This window comes from Talpa occidentalis, unplaced genomic scaffold, assembly GCF_014898055.3.
Source record: "Talpa occidentalis isolate TD23 unplaced genomic scaffold, MPIMG_talOcc4v2.1 talOcc4.16, whole genome shotgun sequence".
NCBI lineage: Eukaryota > Metazoa > Chordata > Mammalia > Eulipotyphla > Talpidae > Talpa > Talpa occidentalis.
The window spans coordinates 8,793,176-8,819,139 of NW_023601653.1; the positions used below are offsets into that span (position 1 = coordinate 8,793,176).

A 25,964-nucleotide genomic window follows, 5' to 3' on the forward strand; every position below is an offset into this window, starting at 1 on the left:
GTTGTTTCAAGCCATCCAGTTTGTGCTACTTGGTATGGCAGCCCTAGAAAACCAATATAGTAGTGCTCCTCAAATTTTAATGTTCATACAAACCCCGCAAGAGATCTCATTAAAATGCAGATTCTCATCTATTAGGTCTTCAGAGAGGGCCTGGGATTCTGAATTTCTTATGAATTTCAGATAAAGCCCATGTGGCTGGTGTTGCAGACTTTAGTTTGAATTGTTAGAGGTGTGTACAAGCTCCCACATGCTGCTGTTGTTGCTGTGAACGACCATACCTTGTGTAGCCAAGGCTGTGAGGGCCATGCCAAGATAGCCGATGCCCTGGGTTCAGGAATCCATGGGGCTGCTGAGATTTATTTTGTTTATGCCCAGGATGTTGCCCACAGTCTCAGCCAGGTAGCTAGTTTTGGCAAGTCACAGGTTACTGGCCTGTGAGAACATGCACACAAAACTGGTAGCCCTAGCCCAGTTCTCAGTGTGTCCTGCAGGTGGGGGGTCCATGGAGTCTTCCTCAGGCATATACCTTTCCAGTACCTAGCTGCCAACTCCCAACGTAGGGATGTACTCTTGACTTGCAGTATATTCTTTCAGAGACTTAGATGTTCCATTAAAATGCCCTTAATTACATTCAAGTGTGCTATATGAACAAGGTTTAGAGCTTCCGAAGTGTTATTCATGGGGAACATTTTTCAGGGAAACCACATCACTGCTATTTTTTTCTCCCTAACATCCAATTTTTCTGCTGTGGGGAACAGAACCTAGATTTTCCATTGGGGTGACCCCTCCCCAGCTGAAAGTCTGTGTAATATCTGGAGTTGATGCCATTGAACCACTCCTGGAATCAGTGTATCACAATAGGACCCAAGTCAGGCCATGAAAATCCACGTGAAACTTCTGCTGGAATCTTGGGTGAGAGATACATGTGTTCTGCTGCAGTTGCTGAGCTGGTGGCATGGATGTCTGTTGCTGCTGATGGCCATCTCTCCTCCTTGAGGGAAGGATCTGCTGAGAGTGAAGCCAAGGCAAAGGAAAACACAGCCAAGAGCAGAGTGGGAATGAAAGAGAGAGAATATGACCTGATGATGTTATTCAAGATCCTGGATCCAGACTCATCACCAAACACGTGCCAAAAAAAATCCCTTTAGATTAAGCCAACTTGAACTGCACATGCAGAATTCATGAATTTTTATTTGTTTTACAAACACTCATAGCATTTCCTACGTGCTAGGCACTGATCCAAGCACTTAACAGGTATTGAGTCATTTCGTCCTTTCAGCAACCTTATATGTACAATTATGATCCACATTTTCTAGATAAGGAAGCTGAAGTTCTAGTCATTTGGGTAATGGAACCAAGTTATCCAACTAGTAAATGACAAGGCTAGGATGCAAGCCTAGGCAGTCTGGCCCCGGAGCCTATGTGTGGCACCAGAGCCCTGGACTGCCTCTTTAACAAGAGGGGTCTGTTTCATGGCCAGAGATGTTTAAAGAGGGAGTAAATTCCCCATTCTGAGGGGTATGCAAAAGTACAACCATTTGGTAGAAAATTAGTAAGGGGATCTAAGCATCTGACTTGATGAAAGGACATTAATTAGTAACATGAAAGTATAAAACTCATTGAGGTTGTTAAAATTTTAGTCAGATTAAGAATATTTTAATAATATAATAGTGGTATATAAATCACTTTTAACTCTGGTATGAAGGTTAAAATACAAAAGTATTAAAAATAGCCTTAGCTATGATTTGTTAGTGAGTGCATGATATATAATGTGTAAATGATGATATAAAAACATACAATGTAGGGAGGGTGAAATAAAGAGTTTTTATATAGGATCAAGTTATCAACTTAAAATAGATATAACTGTAAAATATTTTATCTAAGTCTCATGGCAACGGCAACCATAAAACAAATCAGGTAAAGGAAGGAATCAAAGTATACCACTATAAAAAAAAAAAACCCCACCAAATCATAAAGAAACACAACAAAAAAGGAAGAAAGGAGCAAAGGATCTTTAGTTTCCTTCTGGAAAATAATTAACAACATAGCAATAATAAGTCATTCCCTAGCAATAACTACTTTAAATTTAAATGGATTAAATTCTCCAATTCAAAGATACAGCGTGGCTGAGTCAATTTTGAAAGATCCAACAATATACTGTCTACAAGAGACTCACTTGGCTTTAAAGACACAAAAAGACTGAAAGTAAAGGACTAGAAAAAGATGTCCCTACAAATAGAAAGCAGAAGAGAACAGGGATAGCTACACTTACAGCAGACAAAATAAACTGGAAGTCAAAAACTGTTATAAGAAACAAAGAGGAGCATTATACAATGATAAAGGGGTCATTTCATCAAGAGGATATAACAATTGTAAATAAATATGCCCTTAACATCAAAGCACCTAATATGTAAAACAAATATCAACAAATCTGAAGGGAGTAATAGATAGTAATGCAGTAATAGTAGAGCACTTCAGTGCCCCATTTGCATCAATGGATAGATCATTCAGATAGAAAACCAATACAGTGGCTTGAACTACACTTTAGACCAAATGGACCTAGCAGACCTACGTAGAACATTCCACCCAACAGCAGGATATACATTATATACATTCTTGTCGAGTGCACACAGAGCATTTTTCAGGATAGATCACATGTTAGGACACAAAATAATTCCTCACAGATTTAAGAAGATTGAAATCACATCAAGTATCTTTTCAGACCACTGTTGTATAAATTAGAAATAAATAACAGGAAAAAAACCAAAACTAAAACATTTCTGTACCACAAAGGAAACAACAAAATGAAAAGGCAACATACAGAATGGGGAAAATATTTGCAAATAATCTATTAATGAAGACATTAATATCCAAAATATATGAGGAACTCATATAACTCAAAAACCAAATAAAACCCAAAATCAAATAACTTGATTTTTAAAATGGGCAAAAGATCTGAATAGACTTTTTTTTTTTTTTTCAAAGACATGCAGATGGCCAACTGATACATGGCAAGATGCTCAACATCATTAACCATCAGGGAAATGCAAATCAAAATCCACAATGAGCTGTCACTTCACATCTGTTGTGATGGTTAATATCAAAGAGTGAAAATATAACAAGTGTTGGCAAGGATGTGGAGAAAAGGAAACCCTTGTTCACTGTTGGTGGGAATGTAAATTGGCACAATCATTATGAAGAAACAGTATGGACATTTCTCTAAAAAATTAAAAAGAGAACTACCATGTGATCCAGAAATCATATCTGCTATGCAACATAAACCACTTCTAGGTAGATAGCCAAAGGAAATAGAATCACTGTTTTTGAAGAGATGTCTACATACCCTCATGTTTTTTGCAGCATTTTCTACAGCAGTCACGATGGGGAAACAGCCTACATGTTCACTGGCAGATGAGTGGATAAAGTAAATGTAAGATACAGAGACACAGGCATACATTCAATGGAATATTATTCAGCCCTAAAAAAGAAGGAAATCCCGCCATTGCAACAACATGGATAAGCCTGGAGAACATTATGCTAAGTGAATTAAGCCAGCACATAAAGACAAATACTGCATGAGCTCGCTTATATGTTAAGAGTTAAAAAAGTTGAACAAAAAATAGAATAGTGGTTAATCGGAACTGGCACTGGGAGAATGTTAACAGAGGTTACAAACTTTTAAGATGAATAAGTTCTGGAAATCTAATGAAAGCATAGTGACTAGAGTTGATAATATTGTACAGTATACTTGAAATTTGCTAAGAGAATAGCCCTCATGTTCTTAACATGAAAAAAAAAATGGTTAACTATGTGAGGTGATAGACATGTTAATTAATTTGATGATGTAATCACATCATGATGTCTATGTATATCAAAATATCACAATGTACACCTTAAAATAACATAAATTTTGTCAAATATGCCTCACTAAAGCTGGGGGGGAAAAGCACCAGCACGTGGATTTGAATCCAGGTCTCAGATTTTATGGCCAGTGAATTTCCAGATATCTTTAGATCCTGAGATTTTGTTATTCTCTTATTTGCAAAATCCCTGACCACTCCACAGTGTCTGGTCCTGCTGAGCCCACCCCAGGCTAGCATGAGTGGAATCTGAGTCTGTACAGAAAGCAGCAAAACAGTGAGCTCATCCAGGATACAGCTAGGAGTGTAACTCTTAGAAATCTATTTCTTAGACCCAAGACTGTATTGCTTTATGAACCCTCATTTCTTTACCTGTAATAGGCAGTAGTATTATTTTACATAATTTTGTAAGCATTCGATGAAATGATGTATGTGGAAATTTTGTTCATTCATTCCATAAAAATTGATTAAGGGTTTCTTATGTCCAGGCTCTATTCCAGATATTGGGAATTATATCAGACAGGGACGAGGCAGAAAACAGCACCACTCCCAAATGGCTTAAATAAAGAGATTTTAACGAAGGAACCACTTACAGAGGAGGGTGTGGGGGAGACAGGGGCTTCCAGAATCTAGCAACAGCAGGAAGCCATTATCATCCCAGGAGAGGAAGTAGAATGACTGGATTTAATCAAGTAGGTTTCATGTGGATTGGGGTGGAGAGCCGCTCAACTGAAGTATTATCTGCAGAGGAACTCTGCTCGCTTCAAACCAGGGCACTGGGACAGTGGGGTTTGGGAGAAGCGCCACTACTCCTGGTGCCTCGGTCCTCTAGTCTCCTGCTGGGGTCACACTGAGGCCAAGCAGAGCCCAATGTGGTCCATCAAGGTCAACCTCTGGGGCTCATGAGACGGGAGAGTAGGGCAGAGCATCACAGTGTTAAAGGGATAACTTTTAGGAAATCATCAGTGATCAAAACAGACCAAGTCTCTGCTCAAGGTCATTTTCTAGTAGCACTTTGTAAATGGCAAAGTATTACATGCAAGTTGGTTAAATTATCGGTAATTTGTGGCAATTAAATTGATAGCGTCCCTTACTCTGGTTTCTGTCAAACCTCCAGACCCGTCCGGCTCTGCTGGCCAACCCAAAGTGCTTAAGAATGACCCAGACATCCAGGTTCTCGGGAATGTTGCACATTCTCTTTAGGATCAGAGCAGGGGCCATTCCAGGGCATGCTGAGATTCACGGTCCGTGGATGGCCCTGGCCATTCTGGGACCCTGTTCATGCCCAGCTCCGCCACAGGGCGGTAACAAAGGCAGCAGGGTCTATACAGACAGATGGACTCAAAATGCGGCCCAGGAGAACCCAAGAATGAAAAACACCCAAGGAGGCAGACGTTAATGAGGTCCCAGCCTAATTAGGCAGGGCTGCTCTCTCTTTCCAGCATTAGGCAACACTAAATTACAGGCACCCGTTCAAACCACAGTGGCTGATGATGTGCATCCGCTCATTAGAAGGTCAGACCTCAGAGAAGTTGGATGAGAGGGAGCCAGAAAGCAGAAGTAACACAAAACCTTAAAGAAAGGCATCAAAGACTCCAAAATTTCCCCTATACCCACCCCAGGCTTACTGTTTCCAGAGAGGATGTTTCGAGCAAGGCAGAGGTGCATAGGCCTGTCCCCAAGGAGAGGATGTCTTATAAAATCCTAGAGGTCCAGAGTTAGAAGAATCCCTGAGGCTTTTCTGTGCGTCTCCGTTCTGCAGACAGATAAGTTGTGGCCCATAAGGCAGGGAGGAGGGAGACTGGTCCAAATCCTGGCCCATGAGCTCCCGAGCTGGAATTCGGCTCTCCACTTTCGTGGGTCTCTAGCCCAGGAGCTTGCAAATATCCCATCAAAGAGCATTCTAAAATAACCTCCCTTTACCTTTTCTTTCACACATTATTGCTCAGAGTCTTCTGAGCTTCCTGAACTTGGGATTTCAAATTCCAGATATTCTTCCAGCCAGCAGATCGTTATCAAGCAAAGTCAGGTGCCCGGCCTGCCGCAGCAACCCTTGCCAAAGCAGCCTCTGCTCTCACGCCCCTGGGCCTGCGTCTGTTTGGAAACATGCTGCCATTAGCTCTCCTCAGTGGCCTCACACCCTCTGAGCTCTCCCAACTTTATTTCATTCATGAAAGATGTGCCAGGCACAGTGAATACAGCAGTGACCAAAATAGACAATAGCTTATGTGGAGCGGAGATGAACTTGCCGCAAGCGGACGGCAAACTGGGGAATAAATAATATGTATTCTAGTAAGATGGTTGAAGCCAAAGAAAAGATAGACAGCAACTGGTATTTGAAGTAGGGTGAGCAAGAAGAGGCTTCTCCGAGGAGGTGACCTGAGCAGAGTAAAGGGACATGGGAGGAGCGCCCCCTCCCTGCGAGGCAGGGCACAGGTGAGGGGCAGCTTGGCGGCCGGAAGAGGCAAAGAGGAGAGACAGCACCTCCTTGGCCTGGCGCCTTCCTCACGTGCCCGGAACTGGGCTTCCATATCCCCTTCTCTGATGCTTCTCCCAAGCCTGAATCCCGGCCTCTGTGCCCAAGGCGTCTAGAGCTTGCCGGGAGGTGGTGTGGCTCCGAGGCCCGGAGTCCACCTGTGGAGGCAAAACTGACTGCTGGCATGTCCCAGCCTGGCCCTCTACCTGCTAGACCCCAGGTGGGTGTCTACCGGGGCTCTTGTTTTCACCATTCGTGGGGGGACCTCTCAGTTCCTGTCACCTTTCTGGCCAAATGCCACCTCCTCAGAATAACCTTGCCTGACCATTTTATCTCCAGTTTGAGGTCTGACTCTTCATGGGTGGGTGGAGGGCTATTTTATTTATTTTTTATTTTGATTGAAGTAATGCTAGAAAGGTTTTACTGTTACAGTATTATATAGTTTTTTTTTCCAAAGATTTATTTATTATTTATTTATACAAGCACTGAGTACAGTCAGAAGCGTGGGAGGGTGAGAGAATTCACCAGAGCCAGAGCAGGGAGCAGAGCAGGCAGACTGACGAAGTACACTGCTGAGGGGAGCAGCGGGTGCGGCAGGAGAGGTCTGCGTGCCATGTGGGACCCTTGCCTGGCGGTCGGGGATCGAACCGGCGCTGCAGAGGCTGCGGACAGCTTCGCAACCCAGCGCTCAACTGCTGCACCACTGGGGAGGCCCAGTTATATAGGTTTTTGGTGTGCATCATTATAAAACAAGATCTGCGTTATATTCACCACAGAAAGTCAATTCTGTTCTTCATCATACACTTGTCCCCTTTTACCCAGCTTCCCTTCCCCCATATCTTCCCTGTTCCCTTCTGGTAATCATTCATTTGATCTTCTAGTCTAAGCACTTTTGTTTTATTTATTAGTTATGCATTTTTCCAAGCATTTACCACTGCCTGAAATGATAGTTTGACAGATAATAGATACATCAATGTTATAGGATATGATAAATAATATAAAATAGCATAATATAAAGAACATACAATGCAAACATATGATCCATTATCATTTGGATCATATTGTAGTATTTTCTAGAGCAGAGGACCATGTAGGCAGGGCCCCAGCCCCTTGAACAGTGCCTGTCACAGATCAGGTTCTCTGTAACCATTCAACAAATGAAATGAACCAGCCCTTAGCCCAAATCATTATTTACTTCCCATGTCTCCCGCAGGAATGGACCTTCCCTGACGATCAGGTTAAGCACTGTTTTTCCAAGCTGCACCCTAGCAGCTGGCACGGTGCCTAAATCTTTGCTGAAAGCATTCAGGGCCAGCCGACTCTTGGAATGAATAAGCATCCCACGATGTTGCACAGTAAAAGCTCGGGACAGAGAGGACTCCAGCCCCGGCTCGCACAGGCGCGGCCTTGCTGACCAGCACGCTGCCCACGGCCTTCTCTCCCTGGGAGGGGATGGGGTCTGGGAGGCCAGGGACAATGAGGCATTGAGGGTCCCAGCAGCGCCTCTGGGAGGGGGCAGGCCCGATCTATCTCTTCGCCCAGGGCCTTTGGCCTCAGGACTGCAGGAGAAAGCAGGATCCCTGGGGACTTGCAGAGGTGGGGCGTGGGAAAGGGAAGAAAGCAGCGCAAGAAAGAGACAGTGAGAGTCTGTAAAGAAATGCCAGGCTCCGCTACCCATGCGTCTCCAGCCAACAGTGCAGCGCGGATCTGCCAACTCCCCCAGGAGAGGGAGCCGCGTCTGAAGGAGAAAGACAGCATGGCTCCTGATTCCCAGAATCATAGAAACTGGGCATGGGAAAGACCCGGGAGGCAGCAGGGAGCCCCTGCCCGCCTCGAACCCTCCCACAAGCAGGACTCCTCCACGGGTCCCTCCCGGTCTTCCAGGGGGCCAGCCACGAACCCGACCCCGTCCACTGGGAAGGAAATGACCTGGTGGGCACCTCACCCACTTGGTGTGGGCATCCTGTGTCCTAACCCCGTACTAATTTAGAGGAAGTCACCTTTTCCTAAAAGGACCCTGGGTGTCCGGACTCCTTGGTGACAGGTCATTTCATCCGCTTTTGAAAGAAATGGAGTCTTTGGGAGAAGAGTAATGCCTACTCCGAGGTCACAGGCTGGCGAGCAGGGGCTGCGGGCTCACACTCCTGGCTGATATCACGCCTTCCTTCCGGCTACTCAGCCCAGCTTGACCCTGAGGGCAACTCTAGCCTCAGTGGCAGGCATGCCTGGGGGGAGTCCTGACTCCCCACTTGCTGTTTGTGTGACAGCACAAGCAACCTCTCCTCCTGATTCCTGGGTCCATTGGAAAATGAAGTCATGGCCCCAGGGCAGGGCTGGGGCAGGTCCCTGTGGCATTTGGAGAGAGTATTTGACACCCCAAAGAGGAAGAATGTGCGAGAGGCTGAAACCCAGCAGGTGCTCCCCAGCCTTTCTTCACCCTCCCACTACCCTCTGGGTTTGTCCCTGCTTCCCTCCCGGGCTCCCCAGACAAGCTCATCCGAAGAGTCTGCCAGCTGCTCTCCCGCGCAGGACAGTTGTGCAGTGGTTTTCAAAGTGGTGTCTCTGGCGGACCCCTAGCCTTGATGTCCCATAGGCAGAGCTTGACAACATGCAGATTCCTGGGCCCCATGCAGGAATCAGACTTTCTGGTGATGGGGACTACGCATCTGCATTTTAGTAAGTAGTGGGTTGAGTTCCTAGATCATTCACCTTCATGGCAATGTTTGAAAGTCACAAACGGGCAGGTCACAAGTCCTCGGGAACCAGATGGCAACAGTTAAGTGAAGAGACAGCCTGGAAACAGGTCACTCCATCCCTGTTCTGGGCTCTTGTCACTCCACCAGGTTGCCTAGTGTGGGAAGAGGCCCTCAAAGTCCTGGAGGAGGGAGAGAGAGGAGCCAGTGAGGAGAGCAGCTTACAGGCTGGAGCACTGAGCAGCTAACCCAGACAGGCTTGTTCCTAACCCACACTCTTGACTCAGTGCCCCAGCGCCTCTCTTGGTGGGGTCCTTGATCGTGGCTAGTCTTTGTGCCGCCCTCCTGCCCCATCCTGGTATGACCTATTTCCTCATTCACTCAGAACTTCATCTGTAGATTCCCTTTGAAGTTTGTCCCCATACATGAGCAGCTCCCCCACCCTCTGCACCCCCCACCTGGGGGGCACATGGGTGCCAACTGATGGATTTACATGGATGCATCATTTCTCCTGCAAGGAACATGGTTTCCATTAGGGCTCATGCTTGGTGTTGCCTTTTCTATGGGTGTTGGCAAATGTAGAATGACCTAACTCCACCGTATGGTATCCTACACACTAGTTCCACTGCCCTACAAATCCTTGTGCTCCTCCTGTTCATCCCTCCTCACCCCCAACCCTGACAGCCGCTGATCTCTGTAGTTTTGCCTTTTCTGGAATGTCTTTTAGTCGGAATCATATATCTATAGTATGTGCTCCTTTTTGTGTGAGCTCTAAAAACCAATTTGATCATATCATTCTGGCGGTTAAAACCCTTCGTCCCCACCTTGTACTCTTAGGCAAGGGACCAAAATCTTGGTTAGTCTGCCCCCGCCCCCCGACCAGCCTTCTCCTTCCTTGCTTCTCTGCAGCTGCCTCATCTACATTCCTCCGTTTTTCAATCCCAGGTCTTCACCTATTCCATGCTACCTGCCTGGAAACCTCTCCCTCCCTTTCCACCCTGGAAACTCCTGCTCATCTTCAGATTGCCCAGTTCAAGTGCCTCCTCTGGGAAAACATTGATACCCCAAGGGATGTTCACCAGGCCCGATTCCCAGCAGCCTGACCATCCACTCTCACTGAGCAAGTGCAGGGACTTAAACCAATAGCTAGTATCAGTACCCAGTGTGACTCAGGCTCTGTGCTGGGCGCTTTGCATTTATTATCGCTAATCCTTACACCCTCCCAGCACAGGCAGGTGACAAGCTTTGGGACAGTGAGGCTCAGTACCTTCCCCAAAGCCCCATAGCTCCTGAGGAGTGGAGCCGGTGTCTGAACCCAGTTCTAATTGAATTTAAAGGCAGGGTTCTTACAGCTCAGCCACGCCCCCTGCTTTCTCTTCCTGCTGGAGCTGGTGTTTGGGACACTGTTGGCAGCAGGGCACTGGGGCTTTCCAGGTGGGTGGGCTGGTGGCTGCCCATTTCAAGGGGTCAGGGGTCAGGGGAGAGGTTGTTGCCATTTTAATGACAGGCAGCAGCAGCTCTGCAGTTGGGCGAAGGCAGCATTTGTTCACCATATGAAGGCTTGGCTCCCGTTCAGCTCCCCAGGGAGAGCCATACAGCCATCTTTTATTACCGCCCTCCGAGCGGAGAGAAAGAAGCATAAAGAAATAAAGTGACTGTGTGGTTTGCATTGGCTTTGGGCGGCCACCAGAACCTCCTGACTGCAGGGCCTCCTGTTCCTTCCCTGCACCCAGCACTCACTTCCACGTGCAGTGGGGCTGACCCTTTGTCTCTCATCTTCCCCAACTTTTTCCTCTCCCTCTACTTCTCCCTCCAAATGCTGAGACAGAAGAGTCAGGGTCGTCATGTAAGGATGGACGAGTTGTATACTCTGCAAAGGTATATGGTGCCTTGCAGGAGTGGGATGGTGTTGAAGTTGAAATCAGTCAGTTCTCTGCTCACCTGCCTGCTGGCACAGGGCTCTGCCATTTGCACAACATTTTCTTATAGGTTGGTGGGAAAGACTGGAGATGTGGCTTGGAAGAGATTGTTAGATAGCCCTGGGCTGGTGACCAAACACTTCCTCTCTACTTAGGATCTGTATTCCCTAAGATACCCAGACTCCAGACCCTGCTGACCAGACTCTCATAAGCATAAATCACTGCCATCATCATTAACTACCCTTCCATGGAGGCATGGAATTCCTTAGGCAAATTACTGGGACAAGACCCTGACCTCTGGGGTCAAGAGCAAAGTAGTTTCCTGAGTGGTTAAGGCCACAGACTGTGCAGTCACACACATCTGGATGCAGGTCTTCCATCTGTCATTTCTTTGCTGTGTGACCTGGCATTGCTCACTCCACCTCTCTGAGCCCTGGTTGCCTCAACTGTGCTGTGAAGCAGCGGTGCTTCAAGATGAGATACAATAATGGATGTCGTCATGATAGAAATGGCTCATAAAACCGGAGCTTTGGTCAGTGTGGGTGAGTGACTCATGTGCTCGTGTGGAACTGTGAAGCTGAACTCGGAAATCATAGTCATGTTAACAAAGGGGAAATCAAAATTTTTTGATTGAAGGAAATGATTAGCATGAATTGCTTTCTGTGTGCCTGCCACTGTTCTAGGCACTTTTTAATCAGGTTCATTCCTTTAGTCCTCTAAACGGTTTTCCAGTTGAAGCATCTGTGGCACAGAGAGATTAGTTAAGTTGTCCCAGGTCAAGACCTGGGGTACAGGCCAGAGATGTGGGGGGTGAGAGGATCCATCAGAGACAGAGTGGGGAGCAGAACAGGCAGACTGACTGAAATACACTGCTGAGGGGAGCAGCGGGTGAAGACAGAAGAGGTCTGCTGCGCCATGTGGGTAGCTCCCTGGCCGGCCGGGGATCGAACTCGTGCTGCAGAGGCTGCGGATTGCTTCATAGTGCGGTGCTTAACCTCTCGTGCCACCAGGGAGCCCCTCTTTCAGATGTTTAGGGGCATAGTGGGCAGGATTCCAGCTCCCTCTCCCCACCCGCCCACCCCGCCACCTTCACCCAAAGAGTCTGTTCTATTTTCATTATTTTATATATTAAAATTTGAAGTTTGTTTGAAAAAGAACTCTGATGCCAAGTAAGAGTTGAAAAACACATGGCCCGGCTACACATTCATCCAGTAAATGTGCCACAGAGAGGGCAAGCGCCTTGCTCAGGGACACACAGCCAGTGAGTTGGGAGTTAGAGAAACTTTGCTAAATCTCGGCTCCTTCCCCCCACCCACCCCATGAGCTGTGTGACCCTAAGCAGGTTCCTTCAGCTCTCTCAGCCTCAGCTTCTAACCTGTGCCGTGCAGTTTAAGCAGGGAGAGGCACATCTGTTTCCTGATTCCCAGAGCAGTGGCTTTTTGTTTTTGTTTTTGTTTTTTTATTTTTTATTTTTTTATTTTTTAATTTTATACATTTTTTCCATCATTTTTCATTTTTGCACAATGCCTGCATTTTCATCTTGGAGCAGTGGTTTTTTGCTCAGCCTCCTTCCTGGTCTTGTTGGTTCCCCCCAAGTGGCAACCCCGGGAATGCACTTTGCTCGCACTTCCCCCAGACCCTCATTCCATTGCGCTTTCTCCCGGTCTCCGAGCCCACCGCCTGTGTCTGTTTCTGACCTGGCTGCACCCCTCCTGCAAATGCTGCCAGGTGCCCCAGTCCCAGGCCGGCTGACCTGGCACTGCCCCGCTTCACACAGGCTTCACACAGGCTAGTCCAGGAGGCTGGCCTGGCGGCGCTGGCTCCATCTCTCGCTGTGATGGTCAGACTCAAGCTCAGAGAGGAGGGAGGGCTGACAGGTTCGCAGTGTTAATGGGATACATTTGAGAAATGCTACACCAACAGTGTTTGGAAATTCAGGCCAGCAGCCAGGCCCGGAGCCGGCCAACTTTCAGCTGGGAGGGCGGAGGGAGGTGTTACTCTGAGGCGGAATTAGTGTCTTTTAAAAACTGGATGAAGACATTGTTTATTCAAGACCCTGGGAGCACAAAGATAAAACATGCATAATGGATTCAGGGTCTCTGAGCAGACAGCACTCCTAAACTGTCTCCATCTTTATAATGAAGAATGATCACCATCCTTGGGGCCTACTGTGCGCCCGAAAACTCTTCAGGGATATTTTCCCTGCTTAAACTGCTCGGCACAGGTTAGAAGCTGAGGTTGAGAGAGCTGAAGCAACCTGCCTACAGTCACACAGCTCGCAGGGGCGGAGGCGGGGTGGTGGTGAAGGAGCCGAGATTTAGCAAAGTTTCTCTCACTCCCAAATCCCCACTCCTTTGATTAAGACTTGGTCCTAAAATAAGGACCCAGGCCTCTGGAGTCAAGGGCAAAGCAGTCTAGACTGGTTGTTAAAATTAACTAGTAGGTGTACATGGAGACCATTGAGACACTCTTGCTTGGGAAGGATGGCATGCATGGTGCAAAGAAGTCAAGACGTCCTCAGAACACTGAATCTACCAATTAATTTAAACTGTCTGGGCAAAAATAGATGACTGGACCAAGAAGATGTGGTACATACACACCATGGAATATTACTCAGCCTTCAAAAAAGATAAACACATGCAATTTGCAGCAACATGGATGGCGCTGGAAGGGGTCATGCTCAGCGAAATAAGCCAGAAAGAAAAAGAAAAATACTGGATGGTCTCACTCATAGCAGGAATCTAGAAAACTTAAATAAGGGACCAGGAAAATGAATAACTATAAGAAAGTGAAAATCAAAATCAACAAAAAAACTATGAACTGGAGACACTCTATGGGGGCTGGGGGGCAGGGAGGGGAGGGATTGGGGTCAAAATAAGGGGGTTGCAATTGTATGGGGAATATAAAAATAAAATTTATTAAAAAAATAAAAAATAAATAAGCTGTCTGGGCAGGTACCATGGCAACGAGGCCCAAGAATTTGGCTTGTAATAGGTACAACAGAAAAATTGGCCATTCTTGTTTCTTTGGAGCCTTCCCACAATATGAAAGGCTAGGATTCATCCAGCCAGCCAGCCAGCCAGCCAGCCAGCCATCTAGTGTTTATGAAGCGCCTTCCTGGGATAGGCAGCATGCTAAACCCTGGGGTAGCATTAGGGTACATTGCCAGATAATGTCGAAAGTCATAGTGTTTGGAAACCTACCTGCAACCCAGTCCCTTCTGTTCCGTCTGGCTATGGGGGCGACTTCCCTCTTGGAGCTTCTGAGTCGATCATGGGAATTTTCCACAGTGGTGAGAGGCAGGGTCAGCAAATTTTTCTGTAAAGGAGAGGACAGCAAATATTTTCAGCTCTGCAGCCTATGTGGTCTCTGTCACAGTTTTCTACACTGTCATTGTGGTGTGAAAGTAGACAAACGAATCAGTGTCACTGTGGGCTAGTGACTCTATTTATAAAGATGGGTGGGCCAGGGTTGGCCAGATTGGGCCTTTGGGTTGTGTGCTCTCAGGGGTATGGCTACCTGGGTTCAAACCCTGGTTCTCCCCTTTACTGTTTGTGTTGATCTTGGACAAATTAAATGCTTTTCTGTGCTGTGGTCTCATCATTTGTACAATGGGGAAAGAATTGACCCTTTTCTTATCGGGAAGTTATGAGGAATAGAGGGTTATTGGCAAGGCCAATGAAAATAGTGCCTAGCATATTGTCAGCCTGCAGGATCATTAGCTGCCTGCAGGGGGAGTGGCTTATGTGAAATGACACTTGTAAGGACATTCACACCTGGGGCCACGGATGGAAAGGATGGGATGATGTTGTCCTTGTGGGCTCCAGCAGGGTGTGGGTTTTGAGTGTTTTGTTCGCCCTCTAATAAAACTTTATTGACAACAGCAGATGGCCAACCCAGGGGCTTGCTAATTCTAATATTTCATGACAGAATTGTTTATGTTGATCACTAAATTTTTAGGTGCCTCTCAATTTTTGTGCCCAACATTATCTCATCTTGCTCCTGGCAGCTACTGGCACATAGTAGGTATTCCGTTAATGTTTATTGACTGCCTGAAGTGCCTGGGTACAGGGTGTGATACCAAGTGGGGCTTCAATAAATAGAACCTCCCGCAATATTTGTGTGCCTTAGGGATGAAGAACTCAGGTTTGGGAGTCAGACCTCGTGGGTCCCTCTTCTGGCCCCGCCGCTTACCTTGTGACTTTTTAAAGTTTCTTAGCCTCCCTGTGCCTCAATTCTCTTATATGGAAGATGAGGCTAATAATACTACCTACTTTCTTAGGATGCTGTGAGGAAGTAAAATGAGTAGATCCACCTGACATGGTGGAGACATACCACAGAGCGAGGGACACACCACAGACACTAAGAGTTCCCTCCCAGGGTTAAGGCTCACAGATGGGGAAAATGGCCAAAATGAGTAAGAAATAACTGAATAGAACTGAGCTTTTTGATTCTTAAATCTTGGTGGGTATCAGAACCCTCTGATGAGCCTGACTAAATATGCAGAGCTTTGTCTCCCCCCATAGGGATTTGGGTTTCTTATGCTTGTGACCCCAGAATCCCCTTTTCCAACGTGCCAGGTGAATGTGATACAGAAGGCCCCAGAGGCGCACACTGAGAAATGCCAGATCTTTGGTCTGCAGGGAAAGTGAGCACTCTTTCCTTGCAGCTCCCGAGAACAAGCAGATCAACCACTTCCTGTCTCCTTTCCTTTCACTGAGCCCCAGAGGGGGCTCTGCTTCCAGATGGGGTCCGTTTCAGATGGGGTCCAGCTGCTCCCAGGCCCTTCCCCAGGGCCTCCAGCTGTGCAAACCTCAGGCTCTCTTGTCTCAGGGACTTCCCGGCTAGTGTCTGGAGGGCACTGCTGCCACAGCTGCCACCACCCTGCTGCACCCCTCTGCTCAGCGTGAGCTCTCTCAGCCCGAGGTGCCCTGCACTCTGAGCTTTCCCCGGCTCTGACCCTGCCATACTTGACAGTCAAGGGGCATCTTTCCATTGAGGGCTGGAGAAGTGAGGCAGAGGGGACAGAACTGTCCTTCCAGGAGGACAGAGGCAAGTGGAAGGAATGCAGGCTGTGCACCCACACAGACCTGCCCAAGCAGCATGGCTCTGGGACTAATCAACAATGTAGGGACCTTGGATAACAGCATAATCACTGTGCCTCTGGGACTCCTTTTTAAACAGGGAGAATCATGCCCTCCTGCCAGAGTGCCTGGGAAAACTAACTGCAGTGTGACGGCAGAGCACCCAACCAGGGCCTGGAACAGGGCGAGTGTTCCTGAGGCGGTTTTGTCTATTGCAGAGCAGAGTTCTGAGTGGACTGCAGGGCTGGGTGAGGGGGAGACAAGCGTGGCCCTACTTTCTGCTCACCTCTTGTCCTCTAGACGCCAGGCTCTGCTGTCCAGGGCATTTTTTGAGTCTGTCTGTGAGGTTCTTGTCCTGCTAACTAGAGCACAGGCTCAGTGAACCTGCAGGTGAAGTCACGCTCTGCATCAGCTTATCGCTCACTTCAAGGTGACTGAATACAACTTTGCATGCTGGGGATTCTAGATGCTCTTTTTATCACCCCCCCCCACCTAATTTAAATCCCTTTTCATTTTGTAATTCAATGAAATAATGTGGGAACGTGTCTGATTCAGCTTAGGCCCCAAATCCTGCTTTTTAAAGTGAGATTATAGCAAATTATAGCTGGTAAGAAACTCCAAGATCACCTGATCTGACCCTTGGTTTTATAGTTGAAAAACCAAAGCTTAGAGAGTGGAACTGGGTTGTATTTAGGAACCCTTATCTGAAACACAGAACCCAGAGAATGATGTGACTATTTTAAAGTTCTCCCAGATGAGGTATATATCATGTACCATTACAGATGGACAGGAGAGAAGCTAATTCACTACATCCAAGGAATGCCTTTGAATTCAGGACTTAATTTTCTCCCAGAATAGTTGAGAAGGGCTGAGTTCATGGGTACCAGAGCTGCAGTTCACCCGGATACCTTCCTCCATCTGAAAGCCCCACACAGAGGGTAATAGTCACAGCCCATTGGTCAGTGGGGTGGAGAAAGGGCCTAGCCCATCATTTGTCCAAGTGCTTTGTAAAATCTAAAGGCCCTACAAGCATAAGGGACTTGGCCTACTTGTTTGGAAAGGGACAGGAAAAACTACAAATGTAGTGGCAAAATGCCGCTAAAGCCCAAGTTCTGCTGTTATGTGAACCTTGGGTCCTTCCGAGTCAGTGTTTCATTCAAAGTTGTTTTATTTCAATATTGAAAAGACAAGCTAAATAAGTTCCCTGCCACTGCCTGTGTAGAGTCTGAGCTTTCCTCCAGGACTTCGTGGGTTTTCTCAGTTAGTTTCCTCCCTCCACCCCAAAATGTACATGTCATGTGCACAATTGGTGTGTGTGTGTGTGTGTGTGTGTTATGCCTTGTGATGAAAGGATATTCTCTCCAGGGAATTCAAGGTGGATTCCCACTTTGTGCCCTGAGCTGCTGAGATAAGATCTGGCCCTATACTACTGTAAGTGGGCTGGAAAATGAGTGAATTAGTGACTATAAATGATTGTTTTGATATTAGAAGTATGTGGGGTGTTCATTTAGAAGTTTGGTGATGTTTGGTGGCCAGATGTACCCCTAGGAGCTCACCTCTTGTTTATACCAGTTGGCTAAGGTCAGGCTGGTTAGGTCATGTCACCTAAAGTTGCAGTTTCCAAGGACCTATCAGCAACATTAAGCGAGGACATATTGCAGCAGGCTGACCATGGTGGAAAAGCCAACTTGGTGGCCTAATACAACTGCAGCCTATTTCTCACTCACTTAAGAGTCCAATGTGGCAGAACTTTAGAAGAGTTAGTTAACTCAGTAGTCCATCAACCTCCTTTCATCTTGTGGCTCCATTATTCCTATGCCCTCAGAATCCTCTGCAGACTACCTGCATCTTAGAACCAATGAGGAAGAGGGTAAAGTGTTGCTTGGAAAGATGTTTATGGGGTTGGTTGGCCAGAGGAAGTCCATCATCATCTCCAGGATTCCACTGGCCAGAACTCAATCACATGGTTGCACCCAACCCCAGGGCTACTGGGAAATGTAGTCCAGCTGGTTACCTAGAAAAAAAAAAAAAAAGGAAATAAGTTTAAATTAAACAACATGTATCTGCTATACTTTATAACTCTGAAGAAATCTAGTCTACTACCAATCATTAAACCTAGGAAACCTTCTTGTATCACAGGGTAATGACCCTCAGTGCTCAGAAGCAGAAAGTACAGGTGAACTGCTAATATTGCTACTATTACCAGCTTCACCAACTCCTGACTGCCTGGCTGGCCCAGAACCGAGTACATGGTAGGTACACAACAACACATTGTGCAGTCAACGGTCTTCCCAGCAGCCTCCTGAATACATGCCTTGCCTTGGCTAGCTGGCGCTTGGTTCACACACACATCTTTCTGACAGCTCACCCGTTGCAATCAGTCATTGCCGTCTGCGCCTGCCAGCTATGAGCTGGAATATAGGAAGGGTTTTATCTGAAGCCTGAGACATCCTGAAAGGATGAGGCTTTCCTTCTTGGGCCCCTGGAAGGCTGCCCGTTGCACCTCACATTCTTTGCAGCCTAGAGGCCGCTGGTAACCATGAGCTCACTAAGGGACTGCAGCAGCCAGCTCGGGACACTGCCGCTGATGCGTGAAACTCGTGGCTTGTGTCTGGAGACCTTGGTTCTTCTTCCAAACCCTCCATAGCCCAGCATTGCTCAGAAGGAGGAGGAAAAGGCCTGAGTGATGTTGTCCAAACTTGCTCCTCAGTCGTGTGCCCATATTAAAGTGGGCATTATGAATCTTTAAGACAAGCCATCCCTCAAATAGTAACAATAGCAACAGCTTACATGTAGTGTTAAGTGTACAATGTTCTGTCACAACAGACTATACCGTACAGCCTAGGTGTGTAGTGCCTGTGCCATCTAGATTCATTTAATTACCTTGGTAACATTTGCACAACAAAATCACCTAGTGAGACATTTCTCAGACATATCTCCACTGTTAAGCACTGCATGACTGTTCTATACACTTGGCATGTTAACTAGTTTCATCTTCAGGATTACCCTGCGAGTTAAGTATAATTATCGTGCCAATTTTATAGAGGAGAAAGTTGGAGCAGGAAACATTCATAAGTGGATTCCTTTAGTTAGAGGATGGTGTCTAGTTCACTGTAGTCCCCACCACTCCCTAATGTCTCTCAGATGTAGGAGCTAAATGTCAATTGCCGTTTCTCAATACTTGAGTGCGTTGCTTAAGACTGTGGACGCTGAATCCAGACCATCATAGTTCAAATTCTGGCTCTGCAAATTCAGGCAAGTTATTAACTGCTCTAAACCTCATCTGTAAAGTATGTCTAAAATCACTGACTCTTTCTACTTCCGAGGGTTGTATTTTATCCAGGCTACTTGTTTGTGACCTCTGACTTGAGGCACATTCAAGTCTGCTCTATTTGCCAACAGAAGTGAAAATTGTCCTACAGAAGATGACAACCTTTATGAAATTGGAGTTCAAAACATGTGTTTTTATTCCCATTATATAAATAGGGAAACTGAGGCATGGGTAGATTAAAGACTTGCTCAAAATCATAAGACAGATTGTAAAAACAGCAAAACGCAGTGTTTGCTAACTAGATGTTAGCCATTTCTCATGAACTGAATTAAATCCTCTTTATGAAGAAGGATTATTTGCTTCATTTCCCAAAAGGAACCTAGATCACATGAAAACAATTTGCCTGGGATCCCAGAGTTAGGAAGTGGCTGCACTGGGATTTGAACCCAGGCAGTCAGGCTGACTATACAGGGCTTGTGTTCTAAACCCTTTGACTCCAGGTCTGACTGATGGCCCCACTGCTGTTTCTGCAGAAGAAACAGAAGCAGGTTCACATTCTCTGCCCTTCAGGGCATCCTGGAAACACCTCCCACCCACCATGTGTAACTAATTGTCATGACTGTGAGCCTTGCTTCAGGAAAGCAAGGATCCCCTTCCCACATAAGGACAACTCCAAAACAGTTCAGCCTGGCTCCATAAGCACCTCCCTGAATAAACGAGGCTCCCTAAGGATGGGCCTCAGGTGTCAGGCAGTTGGAGAGAGATTCATGCTCCAGGAATCTGAGAACTCAGAGGGGAGAAAAGCAAGATTCCTACCCACCCATGCACTTTTATCTGCACCAACAGGCTCCAGGACTGGGCATTTACATTCCTGAAGGGTCGCAGGTGCTCACCAGTCCGGCAGGTGGTTTGGTGGGGTGGATCCAGAGCAGATCCTTCATAACCTGCCTGTCCCAGTGACAGAGAGTTTGGAGACCCAAAGGGAGTTCCCTGAGGAGCAGCCCAGGTGTCTGCAAAAAACTGGGCTTAACAGGCCCTTCTTGGGGGGTCTGGGGTATAGTGGGGAGCATCAGTCACCATCCTTCACTAGAAAAATGATTTCTGAGCCACCACGTGGTGACAAGCAAGCTTGCACATTTTTTAAAAAAACTTTTAGGAAAGTTGAAAGTGTGTTGACTTGCATCATCTCACATGAACCCACAATAAACCCTTGGTCTCTCATCTGTGCAATGAGAATCTGCCCATTACTAAGAGGTGAGGCTCAAAAGGAAGTCAGGTTTGGAAAGAAGTTCACATAGTAATTACCCTTTCCTTGCAGAGGGGTATGCTTTCATGAAGAGGCGTTAAAACTTTAAAGTAAATAATGTTATTAAGTATTCTCTTTTACTATTTGATATTTTTATAATTAATGTCAAATCCTGAGGTGGCCCTCGAAATGCCTGCCTCCTTTTGTTATCATAGTATTATGGTTTTTTCATCCCCTATTTATCTAAATCATCCTTGAAGGCCGTTATGTTTTTTCACCTCTTTTCTCTAAGGATAATGAGGAGTTAAGTTTACTTTAGAATGAAAAAAGTTGAAGGATTCTTCCCTTTTTTAATCTTGAATGCATTTCAAGTGTCCAGGTCATGTCTCTTCGGGTATGTGTTTCTGGACTTCTAAGTTAGACTCCAAACTCCCAATGGTCTGACCTGTGTCCAATTCTGATCCATGATGAGCATTTATTGAGCATTTTTCTATGTGCCAGGCAATGTCCTAAGTGCCTTTCATGGATTCATTTATTTCATCTTCCAGCAACTATTAAATAGAACTATTATGGTCCACACTTGACCAACAAGGAACTGATACACAGCAAGGTAAAAGTGACATGTCTAAGTCGGTAGCAATGCTGATTTCAAGGTGATCTGGCCATGACCACGCCCTTAGGCATTCACTCCTCTGCCTGCTGTGAAGCCCCTCACTCAGAATCCCAAATCCAGGAGGCCATTCCCTTCCCTATCTTAATCTCCTTGTGTAACTGGGGAAATGAGGCTCAGAAATATAAGGTAATTGAGAGGGTCAGGAATGTTTTCACTACATGTAACAGAGAACCCGGCCTAGCAATGTAGACAATACAGACATTTCTTTTTCTCACATAATAAAAGTTTAACGTAGGTGTTTCCAGATTGGGTACAGTGAGAGAATTTGCCATTAAGTTTCTAGACTTTTCTTACCTTTCTGCCCCACTGTCCTTAGCATGTTGACATTTTGTTCTCAAGTTTATCACCTCAATGTCTGCATTAATCTGGGTTCTCAAGAAAAATACCACCAAGAGGAACAATATATAATATATAAAATATGTATGTAACATGTATGTATACATGTTATGCAAACATGTGTATGCACACACAGTATGTATACATATATGTATTAGTGTGTGTGTATACACACATACTAGAAGTAATCAACTCTCATGAAAAAAAGATTGACTTAATATTGTTGAGAGTAAAGTGACCTTTCAATAAACAATTGATAAAGGTGATAATGCATGTTTCCTGGAGGGCAATATAAACTTTAATATTCATAATCTTGATCCCAATAAATACCCTCCTAAAGTCTTTTGGTGAGGAAAAAGTCAGGAACTCACAAAAATATGTAGGTATAGAGGCATTCTTCCTAGGGCTTTGGTAATAATTTTTATGAATCTAAATGGTCACCAACTTTAGAATACAAGATAGTCAATCAAAAGGTCTAGATGTTTACATTTTGGCATGTAACTATCCCAGTAAAAATAAGATTACAAATGGTGTTTATGTATAACCCCATTTTATGTAGAAATATATGCTTTTATATGTATGTGTATATACTGAAACTATGGGAAGAAATCGATGGGATGTAACTATGAGCTTTGAATCTTGGGATGATTGCATCTTTCATCCTTTGTACCTTGCCATTCTATTTCATTTTTTCTTTAAGGAAACACGTCTCATTTATTAACAGAAAAGCCCTTAAAAGACTTTTTCCTTTGAGGGGAAGATTTCGAGATGCTTGCTGGGCACAATCAATGCCCTTATCCTTCTCTAGAGGTTTTAGAAAACTGACTGTCAGAGGCTCCTTGAGGCAATGGTGTTTAGAACCCAGGAATGCAGCTTGGGGCAAAGGTGAGTAATTAGAGTTGGGCAGGAGGAGAAGCAGGAGGGAGATGTACTAATTTTAGCATCTCTGATAGAGAGTGGTTCCAAGATTCCTACAATGTCCCTCACACATGCTTAGCTGTGTCCTCCAGCCCCCACCCCAGTAACTGCAGGCCTAACACAGGCACTGGTAAAAGGCAGATTGCAACACAATGCTTGAAGTCTCTGCTGCTTTAAATAGAGGTGTCTGTAACCTTTTGGATGGAAAGTCTGGCAGAGCTTGGGCCCTCAGAGTTCACCCTAGTTTAAGGTCCACCTGGCTGCCAGCTCTCCCTTGAACCTCAACATCCTCTAAGCCAAAACTCACCATCCTCCCTAACCTGGGCAATACTTCATGCCCATGAAGTCTTCCAGCTCAAATCCTGGGGGCTCTTGAATTCCTGCTTCATCCCTTCTGATTATTCAGCACCCCCCTCTCCTCCTTCTCTCCTTCAAGACAAGGATTTGGATCCTATTATTAACAATAGCCTATGTAGAATTTTATGTCTTAGAATTTATCTCATAGAATTTTCTCTCTTAAGTGATTTTAAAAGATTGTTATTTATGGATACATATGAGAGCTGAGGTGTAACCCAGAGGTGTGTGTGTTGGAGGGGGGGGTGAGAGAATTCATTAGACACAGAGTGGGGAGCAGAACAGGCAGGTCTACTGAAATACACTGCTGAGGGGAGCAGCGGGTGAGACAGGAGAGGTCTGCTGTGCCATGTGGGTTAGATCCCTGGCCAGGGATCAAACTTGGGCCACAGTGGCTGGCAATAGCTTGATAGCACTGAAACTTTAACCCCTTTGCCACCAGGGAGGCCCTCTTAAGTGATCCTAAAAATAATATCACTGTACATAGGTATTGCTTTCCTAAAACAAGCCAACTGGATGACAATATGTTAAGATTTAAACAGGCACTTGAGAAAAGAAGGTAGACAAAGCAGGGCCAATAGGCACAGTATGTGATGCCAAGCATCATCAATCATCAGAGAAATGCAAATAAGACTATAACAAGCTATCATATTTAAAATGATTAACCTTGGAAACCATTGGCAAGGCTGTGGAGTCATAGGAACTCTTGGGTACTGCTGGTGGGAGTGTGAAGTACTACAGCATCTTTGGAAAATCATTTGGCAGTTTCTTTTCCCAAGAGAAATGAAATATGTCTATGAAGTGACAACTTTATTCATCTTTACCCCAAACTGGAGGCTCCCTAAATGTCCATCAGCTGGTGAAGGAATGGAGAAAGTATATGTGGTGGATAAAGAATAGTGAAGTGCTTCTGCGTGATCAGAAGGAACAGACAGCTGATTTGTTTTCTATGCTGAGTAATACATCACCACAAGCTTATTAAGATAACAAGACTAGATTAAGATTCTGCAAGACTAGAATCAAGATGTTTTTGTCTGATGGCTTGACTGCCTTGGGACTCCTTCCAAGCTCATGCCAGCTGTTGGCAGAATTCATTTTCCATGACTGTAATTTCCCTGGCTTCTCACTGCGTATGGGTCAGATCACCCTCAGCCCTAGCAGTTACCTGCAGTTCCTTGTCACATGTCACTCCCCAGAGACACTCTCACAATATGGCTGCTTGCTTCTTTAAAACAAGCATAGGGAGAAAGAGCAAGTCTGTGGGCATGATGGAGACTCACCTCACATAACATGACCATGGAGTGATAGCCCATCACCTCTGCCGGATTCTAGAAGCAAGTCACAGAGCCTGCCCATACTCGGGGTCTGGACACCAGGAGGCAGGGGTCACTCGAGCTTCCTGCCAGTCCATCTTTCAAAGCACATGACAGATGAATGTCAGAGACATGGTGCTGAGTACAAGAAGCTAGACATGTGTATACTTTGTTATTCCATTCATACAGAATTCTAGAACAGGCAAAATGAATGTACAGTTGCTGGAAGAATAGTGGTTGCCTAGGACCAAGGAAATGGGGGTTGAGTGTGGAGGAGAACTAGGTAACTTCTGGGATGATGAGTGTATCTACAGAGGCTGGAAAAATCCATCAGAATGTTGGTTTTAGATGGCTGCATTATTTTAGGCAAATTATATCTCTATAAATGACACTTTTTTTTATAAAGATTTATTTATACAAGCACTGGATATAGTCAGAAGTGCGGGAGGGTGAGAGAATTCACCAGAACCAGAGCAGGGAGCAGAACAGGCAGACTGATGAAATACACTGCTGAGGGGAACAGCGGGCGCCACAGGAGAGGTCTGTCGTGCCATGTGGGACTCTCCCTGAGGGCCGGGGTTCAAACTGGCGCTGCAGAGGCTGCGAGCAGCTTCGCAGCCCAGCGTTCAACTGCTGCCCCACCAGGGGAGGCCCTATAAATGACACTTTTTAAAGGTTCAACAAATGGCAAATTTTTATCCCCATTTTGCCATTGAGGAAACAGACCCAAAACCTGCCCTTTATGACAGAGTTGGAGCTGGGATTCTAGGCCAGGTCACGCTGCCAAGCCGTTTCTCTTTTCCTCCTGCCTGACATCTCCATTCCCTTCAAGCTGCCATTGTCACTCAGGAGAGGCCAGAGGCCTGGGACTCTGGAGAAGGGTGCCGAGGCCTGGCGTAAGTGGCACAGCCTGCAGCTCTGGTTTATTGATCCTAGGTCAGCGTTCTTTGCAGCACAGGACCTCATTAAAGTCTTGCAATAGATTTAAAGAGTTATCAGTGCATTTAAAAATTTACACCAGATGTCATCATAAATGTACTTAATTTGTTCTCTTAAATGTAATCCTATGAGCCAGTTCTTTAAAGGACCAATACAGGCGCTCTGTGAAAATCAAGGCGTCAGAAGGTGTGCTGTACACTGTGGTCACCTGCCTTCTGCCTTTGCCTCCCAAATCCCGAGTCTGTTCGGATGCCTGGTAGCATTAATTCCACTTAACAGAGCTCCCTCCCTGGTGCCAGGCCACGATCTTGCTTTGCTTCAGCCAGTTGTGGGCATTCTGTTCCTGCTGATGTCTTTATGTCAGGGTGTGAGGTGCAGTACTGACCAGTGAGACCAAGAGCCCTGCTGCCAGGGGATTCTGGGAAGTTCACTCGACTTCTTAAAAGCAACACAAGAAAGGGGGGCTTTCTTGTAGGTGTGAAGGTGTGACCCAGGGGGCTGGGATGGTTCACTGATGACATGGAGGTGCAATGTGAAGACACAAATCCACTCCTGCTCTTAAGGACACAAAGTGCACAGGGCCTTGAGGAAGCGGAGCCTCTGATTCCCTTTCCATTATGACTGACCCATCTCAGAGATGTGAACAAAGCATCTTCTTCATTGATTTAGACATCACTTAGTTGCAGCCAGAATCATCTCCTAGAAAGAAGACACAAGCCAGCACTGTTTTTGCACCCAACTCCATGGTGTGTGAAATTCTTAGACGCACTTGTATCCACCCCATTACATTCCAACTCGGTGGCAGACAATTAAGGTGACCCACTGGGTGAATGCTAAGATTGGTTTCATTTTTAGAAATGTTCACCTGCTAGAAGTGAGAAA

At 45.9% G+C, this 25,964-nt stretch overlaps 1 protein-coding gene and 1 long non-coding RNA gene across 4 annotated transcripts in view; one reads left to right on the forward strand and one right to left on the reverse strand.

Moving 5' to 3' along the window:
* SYN3 (synapsin III) overlaps nt 1–25,964 on the forward strand; it is a 404,870-nt gene that overhangs the window by 122,833 nt on the left and 256,073 nt on the right. The window lies entirely within an intron of this gene.
* LOC119247321 (uncharacterized) lies at nt 8,768–24,315 on the reverse strand. 3 transcript variants are annotated; one of them, XR_008552139.1, is made up of 5 exons: nt 24,111–24,315; nt 17,760–18,046; nt 16,319–16,394; nt 14,152–14,266; nt 8,768–9,211 (listed from the first exon to the last, which is right to left on the reverse strand). It is a non-coding gene; the product is annotated as an uncharacterized LOC119247321 (long non-coding RNA). The 3 variants fall into 3 exon arrangements; XR_005125711.2 differs by lacking the exon at nt 16,319–16,394; XR_005125710.2 differs by lacking the exon at nt 16,319–16,394 and having other exon boundaries at nt 17,589–18,046.